The following is a 22,262-nucleotide window of genomic DNA, read 5'->3' as shown; positions in this document are numbered from 1 at the left end:
AATATTAAGCAATCAGAAAGTTCTAAAATATGCCTAATAAAATAAATATTTTCCCACAAAACAAAGGAAGTTGTAGGGTGGAATTTTGACACATATTTTGGAAGCTTATTTTCAGTTGCTTTGTAAATAAGTATTAGCTCACCATTCTATGGGCTGCCCAGGTGGTGTTAGTGGTAAAGATTGAACCTGCTGATACAGAAAACATAAGGGACACGGGTTCAGTCCTTGAGTCAGGAAGATCCCCTGGAGTAGGAAATGGCAAGCCATTCCAGTATTCTTGCCTGGAGAATCCCATGGACAGAGGATCCTGGTGGACTACAGTCCATAGAGTTGCTAAGAGTTGGATACAATTGAAGAGACTTAGCATGCAAGCATGCACCATTCTACACTTGGTGACTCAGTAAATATTTGTTTAACAAACAGATACACTACTTACAAAGTGTTTTACAAAATTTAATTATAAAGTGTACATTTATATCATGAAGCAGTAGAAATAAGGCAATTCAAGACATCTTACCCATTTATTTAATAAAAACACATTGACAGTACCTAACTTTACTTGTGCCCTAAATATATGCCAGGCATTCTGTTTGGCACATATGTAACTCACTTTATTTCTGTTTTAGGAGGGATTGTTATATTCATTTGACAGATTAAAAAAAAAACAACTGAGGCTCAGAAAATTTAAATAATTCACTAGCCAACAGGTGTAAGAACTCAGTTTTTAATTTAGTCCTGTGTGACTCCAGAGTTCATTGTACCTGTGTGTGGAAAGCTCAGTGTGTGCTAAGTCACTTAGGTCATGTCCGACTCTTTGCAACCCCATGGACAGAAGCCCGACGGGCTTCTCTGTATATGGGCGTCTCCAGGCAAGAATACTGGAGTGGGTTGCCTTTTCCTCCTCCAGGGGATCTTCCTGACTCAGGGATCACACCCGAACTCTTACCTCCCCTGCATTGGCAGGCGGGTTCTTTACCACTAGTACCACCTGGGAAGCCCAGAAAGCCCAGTGACACTATAGTAAACCAGAAATTCACAACATAGGCTCTGTAACCCTAAGGAATTCAGGAATGTGGAAAGTGAATGGGTAGGTATGATTAGGGCAGACAAGCGCCATTTTGGTCTGGCCTGTCTAGGACACAGTCACTAATCTCACCAAAAAATCTCTATCTTGGGCAGATATTTGTAAGGAAAGGAGATTGCAGGAATCCAAGCAGTTAAAAAAGATAAAATCTCCAAGGTTCCACATAGGTTAACAAAAAGTCCTAAAGGGAAAACAAGCTCCTGTGCTCCTGAAGGATGATCTCAGAGAAATGACTCCTTTCTATGTGCCCTTTCTTGTTTCCACCAGGACTGCAGTGTCTGCATGGGACCACCACGTCTACAGTCACTACTGGCCAGAGCTTGTAAGGATTCAAAGAAATATCTTTCCCATACTGTATCTATTACAACAGCAAGTTAAGGGAAGGTTGTATTCCTTTTCTTTACTGCTGCCATTGCAGATAAGGTAGATTTTCTCACAGGACACTGAGGGAAAGAGGATGGGGCCGAAAGGAAAGGAGTTCCCACCTGGCTCCAGACTGAGGGCAATTTTTGTCCAAAAGTACATGTGGTCAGGACTGTGTTGGAGAATAAAATTGTCAAACTTGGCCAAAGGGCAGGGCTAGAAAGTTTTGGATTACATCTTCATTCTGGGGGTCTTTCTAAATATAGCTCCCCATGACCCTAATAAGAAAATCAGAACATGAATTCTTTACACCAATCTTTCCCTCTGACTGTGCTTAGTCGTTCAGTCGTGTCTGACTCTTTTCAACCCCATGGACTGTAGCCCACCAGGCCCCCCTGTCCATGGGGATTCTCCGGGCGAAAATATTGGAACGGGTTGCCACGCCCTCCTCCAGGGGATCCTCTCAGCCCAGGAATCGAACCCAGCTCTCACGCATTGCTGAAGGATTCCTTACCATCTGAGCCATCAGGGAAGCCTGATCTTTCCCTCAGTGGGTACTAAAAGTCGACTGTAGCTTTGATATTCCCACTGGAGGAGAGAATAACCAAATTATCTCAGGGTCAGCTGGGTGAAGAGGAAGGGAGAAGGAGGGACATGCAGGCCACTCACTTGATTCTCCATAACATGATGGCTTTGCCAAAAGGCATGTTTCTAGATAGGATGATGATTGGCCAGAAGGAGCAAGGGAAAAAGAACTGGCCAAAAAATCTCTATCTTGGGCAGATATTTGTAAGGAAAGGAGACTGTAGGAATCCAAACACTTCAAAAAGATAGAATCTCCGAGGTTTCACATGGGTTAATAAAAAGTCTTAAAGGCTAAGAGTGGGAAAACAACAAGATCCTGTGCTCCTGAAGGATGATCTCAGAGAAATGACTCCTTTTTGTGAGCCCTTTCTTGTTTCCACCAGGACTGGGTCCACCATGCCTGCAGAGAACAGCTGGGCATAGAGGGCTCAAAGGTTCCCAGAAGAGGTCAGAAGTCTGGAGCAGCTCAGGATGAATCAGCTTAGAGGGTGCCCAGGATCAGGCATGCGTAAGTCCCAGGCATGACTCTCCTTAGTGGAAATGGATAGAAGAGGCATTTTAGGAAACTTAAGTTCTTAAATGGTGATATCTGGAAATCTCCAGCTAGAAATGGGCAACTGAAAACCAGGCCCAAACAGTTATCCATGCTCCTCCATACTCTACATAAAAATATTACAACAAAAAGCTCTGCATGGGAGCCTAGCAATATATCCATCTACAGCCCTACCTGACAGAGAGGTCCAAATCCACATTTATATGGAAGCAGACTTGCTGCCAGACCAGAGTTCTTTTTTTCTGGAGAAGGGAATGGCTACCCACTCCAGTATTCTTGCCTGGGGAATTCTTTGGACAGAGGAGCCTGATGGGCTACAGTCCATGGGGTCGCAAAGAGTTGGACACAATTGAGTGACTAACTTTCAGACACAGATTTGGGCTTCCCAGATGGCACTAGTGGTAAAGAACCCAGCTACCAATGCAGGAGTTGTAAGAGACTCGAGTTTGATCCCTGGGTTGGGAAGATCCTCTGGAGAAGGGAATGGCAACCCACTCCAGTATTCTTGCCTGGGAGATCCCATTGAAAAAGGAGCCTGGTGGGCTACAGTCCATGGAGTTGCAAAGAGTCAGACTCGGCTGAAGTGACTTAGCACGCACACACAAACATAGATTCTCATGGGCCTTATACCATTACAAGCATGGAGCCCTTTAATAAAACTACCAAGTGAGATCATAAGGGACACCTTGCTTTTATTCCATATGAGCATACTAGGCTAAAAACACCCACCAAAAATATCAGGTCCAAATCTCTTGAACCTGTAAATGTTACCTTCTATGGCAAAGACTTTGCAGATGTGACTAAGTCAATCTTCCTAAGATGGGAAGAGTATCCTGGATTATTCAGCTGGGCTCTAACTGCAATCACATGAATAAGAGCGATGCAGAGGGCTATAAGATACAGACAGAAGAGGAGAAGGCAATGTGACCACGAAGACAGAAATTAGAGTGATGCAGCCACATGCCAGGAAAGGCTGGCAGCCACCGGAAGCAGCAAGACAGGTGAGGAATAAGTTCTCCCCTAGTGCTTCCAGAGACAGCATAGCCCTGCCAACGCCTTGATTTCAGCCCAGTGAAAAGGAGTTCCAACTTCTGGCCTCCAGAACTATGAGATAGTAAATTTCTGCTGTTTTAAGCCACCAAGTTTGTGGTCATTTATTGCAGCAACTTTAGGAAATTAATAAAAGGAGAAAGGCTCAACCATGCTCACTGAAATGGGAATTAGTTCTCTCTGCTTTTTTGGTTATTCAAAGCCAGCTTCAAGTTTGAACAATGAATAGGTGACTAGATGACAATGCAATACAATAATTTCCATGCATGCAAAAATATGCTAGCACATAATTCAGTGAACTGCAAGGGCCAAGTCAAAATTGCTAAAACAAGAAACCAGAAAATGTTCAAAATGTCTACTGAATCTAGTTCCCATTAAGCTTATCACTGAAGAGACGCCAAGAAAGCAGGGGTCAGGGTGGGGCAAGAGTGATCACTAACACAAAGAAGCTTATCCTACCCTGCTCAGAAAATAAGAGCCAAAGTTTAACCATCCCATTGCACTCTCCATTAAGTTGTAATAAATTAGCTTCTCTCCTATGGGAAATGCGTTCACAATTTCTTAAAATGTACATGCTGATTTCAGAGTCTAGAAGGGGTTATTAGATAAAACTCATAACCCAGAATCGATTGTATCACTTTCTAAATGTGGTCCTGGAATCCTGTATCTGTGCTGAAGCAGCAGGCAGAGACGAAGATGGATGATCTACCCATAACAGCATAATAGCTAAAACGCAATTACTGGCCTCTAAGGAAAAGAAAAAAGGCCAGGCGTCATAAACCTCAAAACCAGAACACTTTGCTTTTTAATGATTCCAAATTATCTAAACAAGCACTGGAATGAAAATCACTCAATTAGCCTTGTGCTCTACTAGTAAGAGAATTCTTTAGAGAATTCAATTCTTACTTTGCACATTTTTTGAAATGAACAATAATTTCTCTACATTTGTAAAAAGGTTTTATTTCATTTTAAAATTTGATGATTCACCTTTTCTGTGTATTTGTGTGTTTAATTCTACAGGATATAAGATTTTCAGCACAAATTTTTTGTGGTTTAGCTATTGCCTCTTGGGCAGTTGTAAAATTACGCAGGTGAAAAACAAGAATGTTACCTGTTTATCTTGGTAGGTTGATATGGTATGGTTTGAAAATCATTAATTTATTCCAGGATAAGAAAGTATTTCGAGCTATTAACTAACAAATATTTTCCCCACAATTACTCTTCCAAAGGATGATATTAAGCAAGAAATGTCTTGATTTCTTTCATAAGCTGTAACCATCCAGAGCCATTGATTTAAATGGTCATTTTTGTTTATCCATCAAAAGCAAGACAGAGTATAGGTTTTACATGCAAATGATACAGTGTTTTTGCCTCCCCCAGCTGAGTGGTACAGAGCTGGAAAGAATTTAGTCCTTTAAGGTAATGGTGGAAAGAAGACTCAACCACCACCTGTCTGAAGCCCTCTCCCCATTGGACCCTTAGCAGGTTATGGGCTGGAACCAACTCTTAAAATTAGAAAAAACTGATCTAAAAAGTCAAAAGGCAACTGAAGCCATTATATTACATGAACATGGCTGAACAGCTCTGAGCTCCTTTTAAAATGAAAATTGTTGCCTCTGTAATATCTCTTCTCACCAACCAGATTGAAGAGGACTAATCAAAGCACACAATAAGTGTTCAACAAAGGTCCTTGTTCAGTAATTTCAGAGAAAAGGTTTTAACCATCATCACTACCTCCAAAACCTACCCCACCCTCTTTTTCACTTGTTCTGGAGCTGCTGGGGAGGAAACTGAACCATCATAAAATGGCTGAGAATTTGACCAAGGTCCTGTGTGATAGAGGCCATAAAACTGCAGATTTTATGAAAGGATTCATAATCCATTTGCATGTGAAGAAGACAGGATCTGAAAAGAGGAAAGTGAGAGAGGTAAAGAAAAAGTTTCTTTCTCTTCCCAAGGCACAAATTAAAATGTTCATTTTTGAATACACAAGCTAAACAGAACGCCTTCAGCTAAACACCAATTGCACTGAATTTTTTGATGATGTTCTACTCTTTTTCAGTATTAATTTTCTTTGTTTTGATGTCGGGACCTTTTTTATTTTTATATATTTTTTAGCTTTTTATTTTATTTTGGAGTATAACTGATTAACAATGTTGTGATAGCTTCAGGGGGACAGCAAAGGGACTACGCCATACATATCTCAATATTAATGTCTTGCTTTAATGTTTCCTAATTTTATTTTTACAATCTGCATGTGTTCTATAAAAACTCAAAAAACCCACACACACTGAAAGAGCCAGAGTTAGCATTTGGGTTTCTATTCTTGCAGAGTTTCCTCTGCACATTCTCCTCTCCCCCATAATACTGATGCTCTTTGTGACTAAAGAAGTAAAAGGGGAGTCAGGGTATTTTGATGAAATTTATTCACAGAAGTTTAGAAACTTAGTCAAACACATCCTGCAAAAAAACACCAGCTTTGTTCAGCCGCGCCCAGCTGCTCTGGTGAGGAGCCCTTCCACCGGGTCCTCCTTGCCCTGACCCTCTGGGGTGGGATCCTTGGCGCTGCCCCAGCCTCAGGCCTCAGTCTGCCTCCAGCCTGTGCTCTGCCCAAGGACGCAGTGCTGCTGGATCCAGACATGAAGCCCCTGTCATGGCTCTAGCCTCCTCCTCTTGTCGTCGCTCAGGGAAATGTGTTCCAGAATACCAGGGACTCTTCCACAAAGGGAAACAGTGAGTGGGTGACAGGATGAAGCAAATGCCACTTTCTTCTAATGGCCTCATTTCCATTCATGGAATCACCACAGCCCATTAGAGGGGATATAGCAGCCAATTCCAGTGTCCCAGAAAATGGTCTGCCCCGTGAAATTAGTCCTTTGGCTATGAGAGAAAAGGAACCTCTCGCATTTTCAAGGACAAAAAGATAATCACAACAGCCTTAGCTACTATTTAGTTAGCCATCTGCTACATGCGGGGCAGTGTGCTAAACATTTTGTATTTACTTTCTCGTGTTAATTCATTACAAACTCTAAGAGGAAAATATGGACTAGCAGATAGGAGCATGACCTATAGTTAAGACCCTGAGTTCCAATCCTGACTCTGACACTTGTGAACTGTGTTAGCTGTAGGCAAGTGGCTTAATTTCCCTGTGCTTTAGGATCCAAGCCTGCAAAGCGATAAAATGAGTAATATAAAAGAAATCTGTTAAAGTGCTGCACTCAACATGTCAGCAAATTTGGAAAACTCAGCAGTGGCCACAGGATTAGAAAAGTTCAGTTTGCATTCCAATCCCAAGGAAGGGCAATGCCAAAGAATGTTCAAACTACCACACAATTGTGCTCATTTCATGTGCTAGGAAGTAATGCTCAAAATCCTTCAAGCTAGCAGCAGTATGTGAACCAAGAATTTCCAGATATACAAGCTGGGTTTAGAAAAGGCACAAGAACCAGAAAGCAAACTGCCAACATCTGTGGGATCATGGAGAAAGAAAGGGAATTCCAGAAAAACAGCTACTTCTTCATTGACTATGCTAAAGCCTTTAACTGTGTGGATCACAACAGACTATGGAAAATTCTTAAAGAGATAAGAGTACCAGACCACCTTACCTGCCTCCTGAGAAACCTGTATGTGGGTCAAGAAGCAACAATTACAACTGGACGTGAAACAATGGATTGGTTCAAAATTGGAAACAGAATATGCTAAGGCTGTATGTTGTCACTCTGCTTACTTAACTTTTATGCAGAGCACATCATACAAAATGCCAGGCTGGATAAAACCACAAACTGGAATCAAGATTGCCAGAAGAAATATCAACAACCTCAGATATGCAGGTGATACCACTCTTATGGCAGAAAATGAAGAGGATCTAAAAAGCTTGTTGATGAGGGTGAAAGAAGAAAGTGAAAAACCTGGCTTGAAACGCAACATTCAAAAAACCTAAGTCAAGGCAAACAGTCCCATCACTTCATGGCAAATAGATGGGAGAAAAGGGGAAGCAGTGACAGATTTATTTTCTTGAGCTCCAAAATCACTGCAGACAGTGACTGCAGTCTCAAAAGACGCTTGTTCCTCAGAAGAATAGCTATGACAAACCAAGATAGCATATTAAAAAGCAGAGACATCACTTTGCAGACAAACGTCCATCTAGTCAAAGCTATGGTTTTTCCAGTAGTCACATACGGATGTGAGAGTTGGACCATTAAGAAAGCTGAGTGCCAAAGAATTGGTGCTTTCAAATTGTGGTGCTGGAGAAGACTCTTGAGAGTCCCTTGGATCACAAGGAGACCAAACCAGACAATCCTAAAGGAAATCGACCCTGAATATTCATTGGAAGGATTGTTGGTGAAGCTGAAGCTCCAATACTTTGTTTGGCCACCTGATGCAAAGAGCTGACTCCCTGGAAAACACTCTGATGCTGGGAAAGATTAAAGGCAAAAGAAGGGAGTAGCCAGAGAATGAGATGGTTAGATAGCATCACTGACTCAATGGACACGAATTTAAGCACACTCTGGGAGATAGTGAAGGTCAGAGAGGCCTGTGCTGTAGTCGCAAAGAGGGGTCACAAAGAGTCAGACGAGACTCAGCAACTGAACAACACAACTCAGCAGAAAGCTTAGAATGGCACCTGGGACACAGGGAACGTTCAAAATGGTTTAAACTGTCATTACTACTATTTCCCCCCATCTTACACATGAGGAAACTAAGGATTAAAAGATACATTACAACCACAGAGTTAATCTTCCCACTTCAGAGGCCAAGGCACCGTCCTCAGTCATAAGTGGTCAGTAGTGGCTCAAGGAGCAGCAAAAGGGCACCCGATTCCTATAGGATATGCTCTGTCCACACTCATACACCTAAGACGGGGAGAATGGGCTGCCGTGCTAAATTCCCACAGACTCTCAATGTATCTTAGATGCTGTTCTGGGGAGACAGGAATCATCCCATCCAGGAATTACCTGCATAAAGGGCTGATGCCTTGTACACAACACAGGGGCTCTCCTTTGTCCTCTGATTCAAAGCACTGGGCCAGGCCACTGGCACGCTGGGCGCATGCTCTGGAGAGGAAAGGGCTGTGTGGAGAAGAGGGATGTTCTCCTGGTCCATTCAAGAAGAACACACCTTTCTCTCTTACCACATCTGACCTGCGACATTGAGGTTGTGCTTCCACACTGGAGCCTGCCCCTGCCTCCACGAGGACCAACAGCCGGGTCTCACACCCCTCATCCCTGACACCACACAATGCAGGCGCTTTCCAGCCCTGAGCCCCACGGTAACATCACCCACAGACGAATACCTGCCATTGATGATACAAACAGCTGCCACTGATGATACGTTTTCCTGATACGCGCCTCCTGATTCATAAAGTAGAAGAAATAAAACCTTAAATAATTGATTTTTAATCAATCAAGACTTTTTCTGCCTTACTAGCTGGCCTTCTGGGCTTCCCTGGTGGCTCAGATGGTAAAGAATCTGCCTGCAATGCAGGAGATCCGGGTTTGATCCCTGGGAAGATCCCCAGGAAAAGGGAATGGCAACCCACTCCAGTATTCTTGCCTGGAAAATTCCATGGACAGAGGAGCCTGGTGGGCTATAGTCCATGGGGTCACAAAAATGTTGGCCATGACTGAGCATGCATGCACTCCAATCTAAATGATCATATATTTGCAATGAAAAGTAGTGGAAATTAAAGCTTGAAATGATCACCATAAAAAAATAATTTTTTAAAGAACTAGGGCTAGAGTCAAGACATCTTAATATGACTGTCATCATTCTTGCTAGTATTCAAAATACTAGCAAAAAGAAAAAAAAACTGGGCAAGTTTTGATGCCTTTGGGCACATTAAGCTCGCCCTCACAATGTAGTTTTCATCCTTAATTCCATTTTCCCTTCCTCCGAGTGCATCTGTGAACTAGAGAATTTATACTTCCTCTTTTCAGTGTCCCTTTCAGAACTTCTGCTAACCTTATGATCTGTTCCCTTCAATGAATCCCAGACAAAGCAATCGCAAAGCAAAAGCTAAATTCAATTCTACTACATCACACTGGAGAAAATGGCTCAATGGTTAAAGGCAGACTTGTGGTTCACTCTGGCTATTTCCTCTAAACTTGAAGACTTTTTTATTCCTTAGTCATGTAAAGCTATAGCCAGATCAGCTACCATATCCCTGTATCCAATGTTTAAGAATGGAAAAAGAAAGTTGAATGACGAGCAATAGTTATATTCAAGAAGACAATCTGGAAACAAAGATTTTTAGAAAATGAAATCACATATAAGCAGTCAGATCCCTAGGGTACAAAAGTAAAAAAAAAAATCAAATGACTTGAAGGCTTATACATTTAAATAAAAAGGTACGTACATAGATGCCAGTGGTGATGAAGTACCAGTGAAGTTGGAAACAGATGGCTCTGGGTGCAGATTAAACACACACACACAGACTTTATACACATACATATTTACATGCATACTTACAACTGTAATATATGAAATTATGTATATCACTTCATATATTAAGCATAAATGTACACAGACATATCCTGCAGGATTTACTCTTGCACCTCTGCTTTGGGTAAAAAAATTCATTTTTAGTGATAAAAGGATCCCCTCTTATTTATTAGACACAAGGTTTGAATTTGCTTGGTATTTTCTGCCAGTGTGTTTTATCCTGTGTTCACCATGAAGTGTCCAGTTTTAAGACCAGCACAGCTGGAATGAGTAACTGCCTGGGCAAAGGGGCATCTCTGCTTGACTTTAACAGGATGAGGAAGAGGAGCGAGGGGCCCGCTCTGCACAGACACCGAGCCCTGTCCAGCTGCACAGAAGGACACCAGGACTCACCAGATTCTGCGTAAACACAGAAACGTCCTCTGTGCTGTTGTCAGAACTGACACATAGCAGCCTCCCGAGTCTAGGGGAACATATGACAGTAAAGGTTATAGTTCTGTTTCCTGCACTGTCCACGTCATTGGTCACAGCTCGCAGATCATGAGATGAAAGGGGCTTCACGGAACCTATGTGAAGATTAAAACATGCATGTAAAGCATATGAAAGCTATGGTTAATGACCTTTAAAGATCCCTGGGAACTGGAGAACATGTAGTTATGTACAGGAGACTGGCTAACTCTAACTTGAAATTGGGGTGAGGAGCTAATGATCCATGAGGGATCTGTTTGTGGATGTGCTTTGCTACTGGGGCTGGAGATGAAGGAGGAAAATCCCACGAAAAGACCTCCTCAACCCCCACAACCCTGTGTGTCTAACTGATCCCAAGAGAAAGAAGGCATTGCCAGGTGAGTGGCACCCAGCTCAGTTCCGGGCACAGGAAGGGGGAGTGGACGCTGTGCATGGAGAGAATAGGAGACAGCCCCCTCCCTGGGAGGACAGGCACATCCTGGCCTGATGATGGCTGCAGGTGCTCCATGGAGTGTCCATCTATGGACACCTGAGGGACAGGCTGGCTCTAGAACAAATATGAGAGGTCTCCAGAGGACCCCCAGAGGTACACGCTGCATGGATAACATGGGGAGGGAAGAGCCTGTGTGGATATCATGGGGAAAAGAGCCAGTGTGAGTGGTCAGTGTGCTAATGTGACCTCACTGATAATCAGTGGCCAGAGAGACGGGGACACGCAGGTTAGAGCAGTGCTTGTCACATACTCTGTACTGAAGGATCGGTGTTTCCCCCCAAATCCACTGTGGGCCAATAATTTTATAAAATACAATAAAACTTTGCAACAATGTCGAATTGCTATAAAAATTTCTAAACACCTCCTTTCACTTTCCATTCTTATCACTTCACAGACCAGAAGGTTCATGGACCACAGTTTGAGGAATATAGGGCTGAAGTAATTATCCCTTCACTTTGCATGGGATTAGGGAATAATTCCAATCTGATAGGATGGCAGATCTGAGAGAGATTTATGCAGTCCACCTGGCCCAGAATCTCACCTTTTCTGTTTCAGCCCTTGCTAAAGGGCTTTACCGGAGAAGGCAATGGCACCCCACTCCAGTACTCTTGCCTGGAAAATCCCATGGACGGAGGAGCCTGGTAGGCTGCAGTCCATGGGGGCGCGAAGAGTCAGACATCACTGAGCGACTTCACTTTCACTTTTCACTTTTATGCATTGGAGAAGGAAATGGCAACCCACTCCAGTGTTCTTGCCTGGAGAATCCCAGGGATGGGGTCGCACAGAGTCGGACACTACTGAAGTGACTTAGCAGTAGCAAAGGGCTTTACGGAGAAGGCAATGGCAACCCACTCCAGTGCTCTTGCTTGGAGAATCCCAGGGACGGGGGAGCCTGGTGGGCTGCCGTCTGTGGGGTCGCACAGAGTCGGACACAACTGAAGTGATTTAGCAGCAGCAGCAGCAAAGGGCTTTAACATCAGGTCTTGCACAGGGGCCTTGCACTAGCTCTTGGAGTAGGCACTTGAGATAAATTGTTTATAAAGTTGAGTTAATCACCCAGTAATAACTAAGACTTCTAAGTGACATCCATTTTGCTTTCATTACTCTACCATTAGAGCCCTGGAGAGTGAGGGCCACCAACTGCAGTATTTAAACCATGTTAGGTGCTTAAAGGCAGGACCTTGACTATAGCTAATACACGGGGAAAACCAGCTTTCAGTAAGGTTTTCAAACATGCAAGGACTGTTCTGAACCTTTAATTAATTAAGGTTCCCTTTAAAATAGCTGACAATAAAACCAAAAATAAACAAAATTTCCTCCGCTCAGCAAAGGAAACCATCACAAGATGAAAAGGCAACCTGTGGAATGGGAGAAAATACTTGCAAACCACATATCTGATAAAGGGCTAATATCCAAAATATACAAGGATCTCATACAACTTAGTAGCAAAATCCCCAAATAACCCAATTTTAAAATGGGCAAATGACTTAAATAGACATTTTTTCCCAAGAAGACTTACAAATAAGCAACAGGTACATGGAAACGTGTTCATCAATGCTAACCATCAGGGAAATACAAGTCAAAACCACAATGAGATATCACCTCACACCTGTCAGGATGCCCATTAACAAAACGACATGAAGTGACAAATGCTAGTGAGGGATGTGGAGAAAAGAGAACAGAACCCTTGTGCACTGTTGGTGAGAATGTAAATTGGTGCAGTCACCATGGAAAACAGTACAGAGTTTCCTCAAGAAATTAAAAGTAGAACTACCATATGATCCAGAAATCCCACCTCTGGGTATATATTCAAAGGAAACAAATTCATTATCTCAAAGGAAAATCTGTACTCCCGTGTTTATTGCAGCATCATTCAAAATAGTCAAGGTATAGAGACATCTTAAATATCAATCAGTGGATGAATAGATCAAAAAAAATGTTGTAAAATGTGATATATATATATATACACACACACACATATACATATTAACATATATAATCTAAAATAAAATATTGTAAAATGTGCTATACACACACACACACACACACACACACACATATAGACACACACATACACAGTGCGGTGCTTAGTCGCTCAGTCGTGTCTGACTCTTTGTTACCTTATGGACTGTAGCCCACCAGGCTCCTCTGTCCATGGAGATTTTCCAGGCAAGAATACTGGAGTAGGTTGCCACACTTTCCTCCAGGGGATCTTCCCAACCCAAGGATTAAACCCAGGTCTCCCACAATGCAAGCGGATTCTTTATCATCTGAGTCACCAGGAAGCCCAAGAACACTGGAGTGGGTAGCCTATCCCTTCTGCAGGGGATCTTCCTGACCCAGGAATGAAACCTGGGTCTTTCGCATTGCAGGAGGATTCTTTACCAGCTGAGCTACAGTGAACATACACACACACACACACACACACACACACACACACACACAGGAATAGTATTTAGCCTCAAAAAAGGAGGAGATCCTGTCATTTGCAACAACATGGATGAAGCTAGAGGGCATTAGGCTAAGTGAAACAAGCCAGACAAAGACAAATACTGAATGGTATCACTTAAACGTGGAATTTTTTTTTAAGTCAAATTCATAGAAACAGAGATTGCCAGGGTCTGGGGATGAAAGAAATGGGGAGAGTTTTGGTAAAAGAGTACAAACTTTCAGTTATAAGATAAATAAGGTCTGAAGATCTAATGTACAGCATGTACGATTATAGTAAATAACACTTCATTGTATAATTCAAATTTGCTAAGGGAGTAAAAGTGAAAAGAAAAAAGTAAACATAGGAAGAGATGAATGTATTCATTAGTTTGATTTGGGGGAAGATCTTTTCAAAGTGTACACATATATCAAATCATCACATTATATATTTCAGATATCTCGCAATTTTTGTCAATTATACCTTTATAAAGCTACCAAACAAAAGACTAAAATAAGATAAAATAAGACAAAATAAACAGAATAAAGTAAAATAAAATACCTGAGCTCTGGGGATAGGCACTAGGCCCTGGGGCTCCTGAGAGAAGGCAGAAGTACCTGGAAATATCAGCCTCAGGAACACAATTCTGCCCCAGAGTCAGGTCAGGTCTGCCTTGGTACACACACACAAAAGTATGCTTTAATTGCCTCCTGTATTTCTATAGTTCTTGCTGCTGAAAGTCACTGCCACCTTTTAGCTTCTGGAACTGGGGACCCAGGCAATGAGGTCATCCTGGGGAGGCCAAGAGGAACCATTCTGTACATTCAGTCAATGTTACATGAAGTCATAACTGAGGCCCATTCTCTATTACCTGTCAAGCGAGGGTCCCCCCTCCTGTCAGGATTATATCTGATTATATTATATATATAATTATATCTGATTATATCTCTTTTGTGTGCAGTCTCCGGGCACCCCAACATCCAGCTTCTTCTCATCTTCAGTTTTTCTTTGGAATTTTTAACACTGTGCTTTCTTAATTATTTCCTTAATGAAATCAGACTCTTTATCTTTTCATTTATTCCTTCACTCAAGGATTATCTTTGGCAGGTGAGGGGGGGTTTGGTGGGAGGGCTCTTTAAAAAATCGTTTTATTTATCTTTAGTTGAAGAATGTGGCATCTAGTTCCCTGACCAGGGATTGAACCTGAGCCTCCTGCACTGGAAGGGCAGAGTCTTAGCCTCTGGACCATCACAGAGGTCAATTTCAAAAAGTCTTTTTGGGTAGAGGGCCCACCACAGATGTCCCAGGTCATGAGTACTTCTCACTCAGCCAACGTATATTAATCCCTCATTCCCTTGTCCAGCTTCCTAACCCAGGAGCGTGTCCAGTTCCTAGTCAGCAGTCACCCAGAGCATGCTCAGTCAGCAAGACTAGCTGGCTCCTTGCTGCAAATGCCTGATGAGCATCTCTGACCACGCAGCCCAATTCACTAAGAGCCAAACATCACTTCCCCCTAACCCCACCTTCTTCCATCCAAACATTGATATTTTCATCAGTGAGCTTCAAGCACTTAATTTGGGAAAGATTTCACTAAAGTCCCACCTAAATTTATATTCTACAGAAGAACTGCCCTACCAGGAATGTGGTAATAAAAAGGCCCTGTAGCCATATCTGTTTGGCAAGCTCCCACTCTACATGTACCTCATGGCAATTTCAAAAGCAAGTTGACATGTTAAAGACTCTAAGTCTTGGAGTAAAGATATCTTTTTACCCTTCTTTTAAGTATAGCAATTCTCAAACATACTCATATCCTATCTGCTTCATGAAAAACAACCACCACCGTAACAGCAAGAGTCTCATGGCCACTGGGCTGGAAGGTCTTGTGCATCCCTTCAACAGACATTATCAGGTGCCTTGTATGCAACAAGCCCTCTAATACAAGGAATGGAGATATACCAGGAAACAGCACAGACCCAGTCCTGCCTTTTCATTTAGATGTCATGATAACTCCTAAGATGTATGTATTTTTTTCCTCATCGCTAAGAAGGGATGATAAGGCTCAGAGAGGTTAAGCAACTTGCCTAATGGTCAAACGTAAATCTCATTGACTCTGAAGTCAGTATTATTAAAAAGTTGGCACTATATTGCCTATATCATACTATTGAGTTGGCCAAAATGTTCATTTCGGTTTTTCACAACCGAAATGAACATTTTGGCCAATCCAATACTTTGAGCTCAGTTAAAATGACCCCTGAGTTAGGAAATGTGATGAATGATTCAGGAAGTCTGATAGATGTAGCTCTCCACCTTCCAGACAGAGCCTGTATCCTCCCTGAGCTTTGCCTCTGCATCATGCTGTCCTCACTGGTACCCTCTTCCCTCTCTGTTCCCACCATCACAACGCTGCTCGCTCTGCAGGGGCAGCTTAAGGCCCAACTGGCCTACAAGATCTCCCTCCCCAGTGTTGCCTATGGGAAATTTTCCTCCCCTAAACTCAAGGAGCTCACCCAGGCTGCACCCTCACTGGACACTTAGGATAATATACTTTGCATGATTACTATATGCCTGTGTATAAGTCTCTTATTTCCCCAGCAAGTAAGTCTTTAATTTTTTCCTTGAGGATTGACAGTCTTTTCTTAAAGCTCTTGGTTATCTCCCGCTAAGTCTTACAATATTCAATTCAGTCAAGACCATCTGACTAAAAGCTTTTATAAATCTCTGCTCCAAACCCTTTAACAACATGCTGTGACTTCCTGCTGCTTTCTTCTCTCCCTCAATTCCCATCATGCAGACAGATGGCCCACTGGTGAGACATGATTCCCTCCACAGCATAACCAAACCCCCAGGGAACTGAAGTCACACAGTTTGCTATGAATATCCTTCACTGATCAGTTACTTAACTCCAGGTCTGTGTAAGCTTATATTCCAGACCAGTTTGACAAAACTCTCAAGGTCAACCCCCACCCCCTACACTCTTTGTAAAAGAGTCAGGTACAACTTAGATACACAGAAACACTAGGACCTAAGGCCACAGTATGTTCCAACATGCTATAACTAAATATAAACACATTCAATGGTGGCATTCAAGGTGAAATATTGGTTACAAAATTCCTTTCTGGGGAATAAATTTTCCTGAAAGAAATAGAATATATGTATAAGCATAAGTGAAGTGAAGTGAAGTCGCTCAGTCGTGTCTGACTCTTTGCGACCCCGTGGATTGTAGCCTACCAGCCTCCTCCATCCACGGGATTCTCCAGGAAAGAATACTGGAGTGGGTTGCCATTTCCTTCTCCAATGTATAAGCATACACACACATATATATGTATGTGGGGGCTGCCGTCTATGGGGTCGCACAGAGTCGGACACGACTGAAGCGATTTAGCAGCAGCAGCATACTTATAAAAAAATGAAAATATACATTAAGTTTAATTTCTTAGTTGACAACCAAAAAGTCTGTTTAGAACTACAGCTCCTCCTATTTTAAAATAATTGAGTTAAAGATTGACTTTTCAAATTTGGTAGGGCATACAAACTTTAACTGGGCTTCCCAGGTGACTCGGTAGAAAACCCGCCTGCAATGCAGGAGATGCTGGTTTGATCCCTGGGTCAGGAAGATCCTTGGAAAAGGAAATGGCAACCCACTCCAGTATTCTTGCCTGGAGAATCTCATGGACAGAGGAACCTGGCAGGCTACAGTCCATGGGGTCACAAAATAGTCGGATATGACTTAGCAACTAAACAGTAACAACAACACAAATTACAACTAACCTTAAAATATTCAGTCAGTGAGTATTTTTATAATTATTTTGGCTTACCCTACAAATTCTCACAAGTCTCAAGCAGGGCCACTTTTTAAGGTGGTATACAAAGGAGGCAGAACAGCATGGCCCAAGTCTGCTGGGCTGATGGAGAAAAGCCAATTAGTATGGGCTCAGTGGGAGTGATAAAAATTTTTTTAAAAATTGACTAATGCTGGGCTATAATATTTTAATAATCCAAGAGAGTAAAACACACATGAAATTTCCACATAAGCACTGCTGCTTATTAAATTGCTGTGCACCTTTTCCTGGTTGTGTATATCAATCCATCAATAACATTAAGAAGGAGACAAACTGAGCAGCCACCATGATGGTCCTATTCTCAGGGAGCTGATATTCTAAAATAGAGGCAGTCCTGGAACGTAGGCATGTACAGAAAGAACAGGTACTGTGATCCAAACACAAGGTTTGGGGGTGGTATCGGCACTTGGTCTCGAGGCTTACGATTCCTATTAGTTACCTGACTTTGAACCTGCCCACGTCTCAGGAACTTATATGCCAAATAGAGATGATCAAAACTTGCTTTTAAACACATTATTTTGTTTAAATCTTTATAACAACCCAGTTCAGTAGATTAAAAAAATACAAAACACTATAAAAACATAGATATAATAGTATCTATTGATACTATCCTATAATAGAAATAGATTTTCTCCTATTATAGTTCTATGAAGTCCATAGCTCTATAAAAAGGAATAAACTGTCTCCGATATTTCAGAACATATAGATCAACTCGAGTCTGACAAGAGCTACAGTAGCTGACAGCTGACACCTGGATCCACCCCAGAGGTGGGACACAGAGAGTCTCCCTATCTCCTTCCCCTGCCAAAGGGCTGGCTAATAGATGAAGGAGGCAGAGGTCACTCAAGGCCTGCTCCCAGCAGGACCTGATATGGTGGAGGGGGGTTCCCAAGGGAAGATGAGTTGGGCATCTGTCATCATCACCCCTGCAGCTTTACACGGCATCAGGGACCAATATCCTCAGGAGGCTGCAGCAGAGGCAGGCTGAGCAAGACTCAACTATGCCTCTGGAGAGAGGATAAGGCCATGTGGTCTACAGAACCACCCCTACATCCAGGAATTCTGATGCAGAACAGAGGGGACACTGCTACTTGGGGACATTAGGGTAGGAAGAATGCCAAGAACAACTGGACCAAGGGACCCATAATGTCCACCCCATCTCTAAAATCTATGACTCCCTCATTCTCATTTCACACCCACCCAAGCTCAGATAAAATGTAATAAATCAACTGATGGAAACGTACACGAAAATTCATCTTCCTTCCTACTGACCAGGGGCTGGAGTTGGATATAAGTCATGGTCTGGGGATAGAGAATGACAGAGAACCAAGGATAACAGACCTAACAAGCTAGGGGGAGCTGGGAAAAGAAACAGCTCACTTTGGGATCTGAGGATAATGTGCAAGTTGTGGTGGAGGGTTCTTAGATACAGGATGCAGGGAGGCCACAGTACGGCAGATGTAGTGCATTTTAGAAAGGGAAAGGGGATGGTTACTCAGGGCCGTGTCCTTGGTTACTCTATGTTTTTCAGAGTTGCACAAGGGTGACAAGAGATACTTTAACATGTTTTTCTTGCTAAATTAATATTCAGTAAAACAGGTGCCAAAAACTTGAAACTTTCTAAGCTGTAGTGGCTATAACTCCCCTTGAATCTAATAAAAATGTCTTCAGTCACAAACCAGAGTTTAGCCAGAATAGATGAAAGGTATTTAATCTTTTGCAGCAACCAGATTTACTCTAAGTTTAGACCCTCTTTTTAATAGATGGCTGTATTTTTTTCCAAAATATTAGGGTGTAGTAGTTTGCTTATTTTTTTTTCCATTTATTTTTATTAGTTGGAGGCTAATTACTTTACAATATTGTAGTAATATGGTAATATGGTTTTTGCCATACATTGACATGAATTCGCCATGGATTTACATGTATTCCCCATCCCGATCTCCCCTCCCACCTCCCTCCCCACCTGATTCCTCTGGGTCTTCCCAGTGCACCAGCCCTGAGCACTTGACTCATGCATCCAACCTGGGCTGGTGATCTGTTTCACCCTGGATAATATACATGTTTCGATGCTGTTCTCTCAAAACATCCCACCCTCACCTTCTCCCACAGAGTTCAAAAGTCTGTTCTGTACATCTGTGTCTCTTTTTCTGTTTTACATATAGGGTTATCATTACCATCTTTCTAAATTCCATATATATGTGTTAGTATACTGTATTGGTCTTTATCTTTCTGGCTTACTTCCCTCTGTATAATGGGCTCCAGTTTCATCCATCTCATTAGAACTGATTCAAATGAATTCTTTTTAATGGCTGAGTAATATTCCATGGTGTATATGTACCACAGCTTCCTTATCCATTCATCTGCTGATGGGCATCTAGGTTGCTTCCATGTCCTGGCTATTATAAACAGTGCTGCGATGAACATTGGGGTGCACGTGTCTCTTTCAGATCTGGTTTCCTCAGTGTGTATGCCCAGAAGTGGGATTGCTGGGTCATATGGCAGTTCTATTTCCAGTTTTTTAAGAAATCTCCACACTGTTCTCCATAGCGGCTGTACTAGTTTGCATTCCCACCAACAGTGTAAGAGGGTTCCCTTTTCTCCACACCCTCTCCAGCATTTATTGCTTGTAGACTTTTGGATAGCAGCCATCCTGACTGGCGTGTAATGGTACCTCATTGTGGTTTTGATTTGCATTTCTCTGATAATGAGTGATGTTGAGCATCTTTTCATGTGTTTGTTAGCCATCTGTATGTCTTCTTTGGAGAAATGTCTGTTTAGTTCTTTGGCCCATTTTTTGATTGGGTCATTTATTTTTCTGGAATTGAGCTGCAGGAGTTGCTTGTATATTTTTGAGATTAATCCTTTGTCTGTTGCTTCATTTGCTATTATTTTCTCCCAATCTGAGGGCTGTCTTTTCACCTTGCTTATAGTTTCCTTTGTTGTGCAAAAGCTTTTAAGTTTCATTAGGTCCCATTTGTTTAGTTTTGCTTTTATTTCCAATATTCTGGGAGGTGGGTCATAGAGGATCCTGCTGTGATTTATGTCAGAGCGTGTTTTGCCTATGTTCTCCTCTAGGAGTTTTATAGTTTCTGGTCTTACATTTAGATCTTTAATCCATTTTGAGTTTATTTTGTGTATGGTGTTAGAAAGTACTTAGTATATCTACCTAAAGAAACAAAAGACCTATACATAGAAAACTATAAAACACTGATGAAAGAAATCAAAGAGGACACAAACAGATGGAGAAACATACCATGTTCCTGGATTGGAAGAATCAATATTGTCAAAATGACTATACTACCCCAAAGCAATTTATAGATTCAATGCAATCCCTATCAAGCTACCAACAGTATTTTTCACAGAACTAGAACAAATAATTTCACAATTTGTATGGAAAAACAAAAAACCTCAAATAGCCAAAGTAATCTTGAGAAAGAAGAATGGAACTGGAGGAATCAACCTGCCTGACTTCAGACTATACTACAAAGCCACAGTCATCAAGACAGTATGGTACTGGCACAAAGACAGAAATATAGATCAATGGAACAGAAGAGAAAGCCCAGAGATAAATTCATGAACCTATGGACACCTTATCTTCGACAAAGGAGGCAAGGATATACAATGGAAAAAAGACAACCTCTTTAACAAGTGGTGCTGGGAAAACTGGTCAACCACTTGTAAAAGAATGAAACTAGTTTGCTTATTTTTTAAAACACCAAATGGCACTCTAATTGCCTTGAAAAATGATAGAAGCATTGCACTTTTCAGAGAAAAATTACAGAATATAAAAAGGTTTCAGAAGAGAAGAATCCAGGCTAACATATCTTCAGTTAGATTTTGATAAAGATTCTTTTTGTGAGCTCAAATGCTTAAGGCACTTAAAAATTTCAAAATTTTTCCTTAAAATTCTTGTGTTTTGGAAAGTTATGAACAGTGATTTTTCTCTAGGTTTATTTAGAGATATGTAAGCTTTATCTATTTCCTGGTTGCACAATCAAGTTATATCGTCTCTTTAAGCCACAAATTCTGCCAACTTGCTATGAATATATCACCTATCTCACACAGATATAAGGATTAAAAGACTAGCACACCACTAGTCCCATGATCTCAGTCCTGGTTGTACTTCAGGACCACTTGGAACTTAAAATGGTGGCCAAGACCTAGTCCAAAGACTCCCATTCAATTGGTGAGGCTGAGACACTGGTATTTTTAAAGCTTTGCAGTGGTTGAGAACAACTGGCTAGAGTAACCATGAAGTGACCATATTATTTAAATGATCAGTGTCTATATTTTACTGATAACATTGCTGTTGTTGTTCAGTCGCCAATTCACGTCTGACTCTTTGCAATCCAATGGGCTGCAGCATTACTGATAATGTATATCAGTTAAACAAGTTATAATACACAGGTTTTTTTTAAACTGTAATGTAAAATTTTATTATTTCCTGTGCCATCTACCTCAGTGCCTTTGGAGGGAAATAACAAATTTTACATTTTTTTTCCTCCTCTTTTATTACCCTTGCCATTGGGTAAAACCTTGTTCTATCCTTGCTGTGAGGGTTTTGAGTCAGAGATGCTCACTTGTATCTCTCCATCTCAGCCAGGCTAAAATTCTTGGCCAAAACCAGTTCAAAGGCTGCAGGGCCTCAAAGCAAGAACTGCTGGTCCCCTGATACACAAGGTTTTTATATTCAAAAAAAGAAAACCCCAAGATCTAGACAGTCATAACAGAAGCTCTCCTGCTTCATTAAGGATCCTAAGGCTAGTGCAGGAAAAAAGTGCACATGGACCATAAAGATTCCTTCCCCCATTGCCCTTCACCAGCATGCCCTCTTCTGAGGAACAGGAAAGAGGAAGGACAGGGGTGGGGGATACCCAGCCTTACTTCTGTTAAATTCCTGCAAAGAGACAATCCTTTTTGGGACTTTGTAACTGTTGTTGACAGAGAAGGCAATGGCA

The 22,262-nt window shown here is 41.8% G+C and overlaps 1 protein-coding gene across 1 annotated transcript in view; it reads right to left on the bottom strand.

Moving 5' to 3' along the window:
- Nucleotides 1-22,262, bottom strand: part of LOC122454403 (chondroitin sulfate proteoglycan 4-like) — a 35,660-nt gene that overhangs the window by 12,969 nt on the left and 429 nt on the right. The window contains exon 2 of the mRNA XM_043488866.1: nucleotides 10,470-10,642. The gene's annotated coding sequence lies outside the window, so the exon portion shown is untranslated. The remainder of the gene's footprint in view (nucleotides 1-10,469; nucleotides 10,643-22,262) is intronic.

This window comes from Cervus canadensis, chromosome 16 (assembly GCF_019320065.1).
Source record: "Cervus canadensis isolate Bull #8, Minnesota chromosome 16, ASM1932006v1, whole genome shotgun sequence".
Lineage (NCBI taxonomy): Eukaryota > Metazoa > Chordata > Mammalia > Artiodactyla > Cervidae > Cervus > Cervus canadensis.
The sequence above is the reverse complement of the archived record's forward strand: the minus strand, read 5'-3'. Positions and strand labels throughout refer to the sequence as shown.